This window comes from Cryptomeria japonica, chromosome 8 (assembly GCF_030272615.1).
Source record: "Cryptomeria japonica chromosome 8, Sugi_1.0, whole genome shotgun sequence".
Lineage (NCBI taxonomy): Eukaryota > Viridiplantae > Streptophyta > Pinopsida > Cupressales > Cupressaceae > Cryptomeria > Cryptomeria japonica.
The window spans coordinates 291,804,073-291,810,593 of NC_081412.1; positions in this window are offsets into that span (position 1 = coordinate 291,804,073).

Genomic DNA, 6,521 nt, shown 5'->3' on the forward strand with positions numbered 1-6,521 from the left:
GCACACCGATGAAGGAGAATCACGATGTTCCTTGTCTCACCGGAGTGAGTGAAGGAAAATCGCCCCCTTGCATCTAATACACTCACAGACACACAACATATAATTATAGTACATAGCAATAATCCATAAAATGCCATAAATCACAAGTACTGAAATACTGCAAATAAATTATGCATCTCATATCCAGATAAAGCATGAAATAATGTCATATAAGTCTGAATAACACATCATGGTAATGTATCCACTGAAAGTAAGTAAAAGTAAAATAAGAGTTTAATAAGTTCAAACGAGGAGGGGTACTACATTCTCCCCCCCCAAACTAGGCTTACTCCTGGAAGCCTAAAACAAATAAGAATAAAGCTCTCTCATCTTCGCTGCATCCTCCCAAGTTGCCGAGGTCTCATCATTTGGGTCCCATAGGACCCTTACCTGGTCGATGGTGCGACCCCTGAGGGTCAAATCCTGACACTGAAGAATGTGCACGGGCTCCATGGAAAGTTGCCCGTCCTCGACTTGCAAAGAGTTCCAATCAAGAACATGTGTCACATCAAGATGATAAGGTCGAAGAACTGAAACATGAAAGACATCATGGATGTGAGATAGACTCGGTGGCAAGGCAAGATGGTAGGAAACAAGTCCTATCCTCTCAAGGATCTCAAAAGGGCCAACAAACCGAGGCGCCAACTTAGAACCCTTTCCATAACGGATCAGACTCTTACACAGATGCACTCGCAAGAACACCTGGTTGCCAACAAAAAACTGACGATCTACCCTATGAGCATCTGCATACTTCTTCTATCTATCCTGTGTAGCTACCAAATGCTCATGAATCCGCTCTACCTGTTGCTCCATCTCTCGAAGAATATCCGGTAAGCACCCTATCCTCTAGCCGATCCCAAGTCAAAGGAGTGCGGCAAGGACGACCATACAATGCTTGAAAGGGGGAAATACCTATGGAGTTGTGATATACATTGTTATAAGAAAACTCCACTAGATAGATATAATCCTCCCAATGTGATTGGTGGTCCATAACATACATGCGAAGCATGTCCTCCAAAACTTGATTCACCCGCTCGGTCTGACCATCTGTCTCTGGGTGATACGCTGAACTAAAATCAACTGAGTCCCCAAAGCATTCTGAAGTGAGGTCCACAATGCTGAGGTAAAGACAAGATCTCTATCAGATATGATCCACCTCAGAATCCCATGGAATCTCACCACATCTTCCAAGAAGATTCGTGCCACCACTGCTGCCATATAGGAAGCTCGAATAGGAACAAAGTGAACAACCTTTGTCAATCTGTTAGCAATGACCATGATAGCATCATGACAACACGAAGAGACAAGAAAACAAACAATGAAATCCATGGAAATGATATCCCATTTCCAATCTGGTACCGAATTAGGCTGTAAAAGCCCTACCGAGTGCTGATGCTTTGCCTTCACCCGATGACATTCTAAACATCTTGACAAAAAATCAACAATGTTGCATTTCATACTAGCCCAATGATAAATCTGTCTAAGATTTGTGTGCATCTTCTTGACACCTGGATGTTCTGAGTAAGGTGCATGATGGGCCTCAGTCATGATCAAAACAGGAAGATCCTCCAAAGGAGGTACATAGATCCGTCTAAGGTGACGAAGAAGTCCATCTGCCTCAATGTTGTATCTAGAAAATCTACCCTCTAAAGGCCTTCCAGACTCTATCATGGCTCTAACATCCTGATACCAAGTATCCTGAGGAAGAACTCCAAGAATCCTCCCTCTCAAGTCTACTCCAAGGGACAATGCTGAAACTTCATGCCGCCTATGACTCAAAGCATCTGCCACCATGTTCTCTTTCTCCTGAATATAATGAACCTCAAAATCATACTCGCAGAGGAATGTCATCCATCTCCGCTGTCGAGCATTCAAGTTTGGCTTCATGAATGTATACTACAGACTGCAGTGATCACTATGTAGCTCAAACCGACGCCCTAACAGGAAATGCCGCCATCTAACCAAAGCATGCACTGTAGTTGCCAACTCTAAATTGTGAACTGGATAGTTCAACTCATGGTTCTTGAGTTTGCGAGACTCATAAGCAAACACACATCCATCCTGCATAAGCACTGCACCTATACCTTCCAAAGAGGTATCTGTGCATACCATAAAATCTCTAGATGGATCAGGAACTACCAAAATCAGAGCACTGACAAGGAGTTCCTTCAAGGTACGAAAAGCTGACTCACACTGCTCTAAGCAAACAAATTTCTTCCCTTTCCTCTCAAGAGAAGTAATCGGGTGTCCTATCTGGGAAAAGCCTTGAACAAAGCAACGGTAATATCCAACCAAACCCATAAAGCTCCAAACTTCTGAAACATTGATCAGCGCTAGCCAATCAACAATGGCTTGGATCTTTGAAGGATCCACAGATACACCTTCTCCCGAAACTACATGACCAAGATAGTTCACCTCAGACTGGAATAAGTCACACTTTACCAAATTGGCATAAAGCTGATTCTCCCTCAAGCATTGCAATACCTAACCTAAGTGACCCTCATGCTCTTCCATAGTTCTAGAATAAATCAATATATCATCCAAGAACACAAGGACAAAATGATCAAGGTAGGTGAGAAAAACCCCATTCATGAGGCTCATGAAAACTGAAGGTGCGTTTGTCAAACCAAATGGCACCACTGTGAACTCATAGTGTCCATAACGAGTATGAAACACTGTCTTATGAATATCTGCATCCTGAATGCGCAACTGATGGTATCCAGATTTCAGGTCAATCTTAGAGAACACCTTGGCTCCCTTAACCTGATAAAAAGGATAATCTATACGAGGCAATGGATATTGATTCTGGATGGTTACCTTATTCAGTTGTCGGTAGTCAATGCATATGTTATCACTGTTTTAAAACCTGGGTGATTTTGCTCCATAATTGGCTAAAATCTGCAAAATTGTACTTAGCACTTCATATTGCCTCTAAGTTTTTTTGGTCAAAAAAGTTTAGGGTTTTTGAAAATTAACCTTGCTATGTCTTGGAGTCCCTGTGTTGTTTTTTGATGTTACTTTTTCCACTTAAGTGGAAGGGTCGATCCGTCGTGAAGGGGTTCCCCTTTATGTTTTTCCTTAGGCGGGTCTCTATTAATTTTTTTAATTTTTTGCACCCTTTTCCTAAGTTTTGAGTTCCTTGTCGGGCTCCATAAAGAACACGCAAGTTCGAAGTTGATCCGATGGTGTGCGTGGATTCGCAACCGAAAGTAGCCCGAAGTTTACCTTTTGCGAAGCAATGAAAAGGTGGTGGGCCCGGGTAAGGTGGGCATGAAAAGGCTAATAGATGATCATCTCTTAAAGGATCTAACGGTTCGCATTGATTTGTGAAGAAAAGCTGCCAGGGTATTATGTTTCACGAAATGGCCAAAAGCTGGCGGGCCCCAGAAGTAAGCAGCTCTTGTGGTTAAAGACTGATCAACTTGAAGTTGATTGGGTGGTTTGTGTTAGTTTGCAAAGGGAAGATATGTGAAGTTTACCTTTCGCGAAGTGGCAAAAAGGTAATGGGCCCGACTTAAGGGTGACAAGGAAAGTAAAGAAGGTGCATCTCAAAACAAATATGACGATCCACGTTGTTTCGCTAGCGAAGTTGCATGAAGTTTACTCTTTGCAAAGCAGCGAAATGAGTTGGTGGTTACATGGCTAGTGATGTGGCAATACAGTTGGACATTCAGCTAGGGCAATAGGGTGACTTGTTAGCTGGACATGTGGCTCCTAAGGATAGTGTAGGGCCCTCTTTTGTTAAGCAACGATGGTGTTGAAACTCATGGTAAAGTAGAACATGTGGCAGTCCAGATGCGGAGTCCGATGGAGTTCTTGAACAAATAAATGATTGACACGTAATATTTATCTACCGACACTGAATAAGGTAGGTAGATTTCATGCAGAGGGCCCACTCCAAAGGATTAAGGGTGTTAAAGGTTGCACATCTTAAGAGGGATCCAATGATGGGCGCTATTTCGTAGCCCAAAGAGGCAAGGTCTTTAAACTTCATGAAGCAGCGAAAGACCGTTAGCAGTAAGGACTCCATACGGTTAGTGAAAAGACAAGTGGTCATCGTATGGAGTAAAGGTCAAGCAGATGGTAAAAGATCTGATGGATGGCGCTATTTTGCATGAAAGAAATGCGCAAGGTTTAACCTTCGTGAAACAATGAAAATAAAGTGGGGCCTGGTTTTAAGTAGCTTGACCCAGGTAAGGTAAAAGGCATGCAAGTTTCTCAAGATCCAAAGGATGTCATTGTTTCACAATGAAAAGGTGTGAGGATTTTAACCTCTGCGAAACAATGAAAGGTGAAACACTTAGAAAATTTTATGATCCGTTGGAGCCATTTTTCGAATTTAATTGCGAATTCAATTCTGAGTTGATTGCTGAAGCATGTGGTTTTAATGTTCCAATTCAATGCTCAGTTGCTATGTTAAGCTTCACATCAACTGAACATTGACATCATTTTGAAGAGTTTTGCAGAAGAGCCGGTGCACATAGCAAATTTCTTCAGGCAAGTAGTGAGTCTCTGCGTATTGCTTGTTAGTTATAGACTGAATTAGTATCATTGCATGCTTGTTTACTCAGAAGTTTGTCCAAATTTTAATTGATATAACTGCAATTCCAGGATGGCACCAAGAAAGGATTTCATAGGGAAAGTGAATTACCAGGATAGAGCAATATGTGATGATTTTTGGAGCAATTAACAATGTCTAGAAATGTCACAGCCAAAATTAAAGAATTAGTGCCCAAGGCCCCCCGTTTGAGAATTGGAGATGGTTTGTTTGAAAAAAGGAATTGGTTGAGGGATCCATAGATAGGGATATCTAGGCTGGGACTTTTCAAAGTGGGTTTTGGTCAAAGGCATTCCTCTGATCCAATGAACAATATATGGGAATTAGACATGGGAAAGCTCATAGTCACTGGAGTTTTTATGGATGTAGATCTATTGACCTAAGTTGCAAGTAGTTATGACCCTGTTGCTAAATGTGTGAGAAATGTGAATGGGGGAGCCTTAATTGAGATCAATGATAATGAGTTTAGGAAAGTATTTAAGCTCAATGAGGTGTCTAGTTATTTAGAGCCTATAAATTTTGATACACTGGCCCAGGTTTACAATGTGCAGAGAAATCACCTCAGGAGTGGCCCTTTGAAGGAATTTTTTGTCAAAATAGGAAGGTTAACTGTTGTGGGCCCTAGTACCATGGAACCTTTCTCTCTAAATTTGTTTACTCTGAGGGCTAAAGGGATGTATTGGTCACTTTGTTAGATTTTTGGGGAAGATGCTAAAACCACCATGCCAACTCATTATGTGCTAATGATAACATAGATTCTAAACCCCTCTCTGGCAGTAACATTTGATTATGCACCTTATCTTACTAATGCAATCCATGTAGGACTAATAGGGATTAAAAATGGTAAGGTACATAGACCTTTTGGGTGGTATTCTCTTCTCATGCATATGTTTTTGTTTAAAGGTGGTGATTATTTTGCCAACGAAATGGATTTAGTTAAGGAAAAGGATGGTGAGGAGATGCCTGTACAATTGTGGAGCACCATTTTGTTCTGGGATAAAGAGGATACTGGCTACTTGAAGTTTGATAGATGCTTTGCATCTAGACTTAGGATTCTCTTATGCCAACAAAACCCTAGAATCCCAAAGGTTGTCTTAGAATTCCTCAGGCCTAAGGAATTTGTTGAAGGTATCAAGATTGTGCACAATTGGGGTGACATATACTTATACCTTGTCTTTACAGTTTTCAGAGTTTATGGTTTCAGAGGAACCCCATATTTATTGCCCTATCAAGTCCCATTGAAGATAGGAATTGCAGAGATCCTGAGGCAAATTGGAGGTATTCAAGAGGTAGAGTTATCAAATAGGGGAAAAGGGTTAATTTTCCCAACTGTCACCATGGCTCATCAATTTGTAATCACCAAGGGTGGTTGGAAATACTTTGATGATTTCTTTCAACCATATAGGTTGTCTACTGCAATATCAAGGTTTGCTGACCCTGAAGATTTCTTCAATGATATGTTTAGAAAAAGAGAAGTATGTAAAGGTAGGCCACACCGATTTCATTTCCCTGAGGATCTGATTAGAAATGAATTCAATTTGGATGAGCAGGAATTGAGGAAAGAAAAGTCGGTGGCATATAAGAAGGCCCTTGATTTCATTCACCAATTTGATAGTGGTTATGACCCTTTGTCTGGTTTTAATACTTTTGAGGAAAAGGTTAAATTCTTAATTCTTTACTTTGAAGACTTGATGTAAACCCTGAAAGAAAAGAAGGGAAGCTATAATAAAGAATAATCCTGAAAAGGCTAAATTGGTTTTAGCCAAGCCTGCCTTTGCTAGAGATATCCCTCTGGGTGATTATGTGATGCATAAGAAGGAAAGATACAATGTGTTGGTGCCAGTAAAAGGTGAGCCCTCTACTTCAAGAGGGAAGAGAGAAATAGAAGATGTCATTGACATCCAAGATTCCCTTAAGAGGCAAA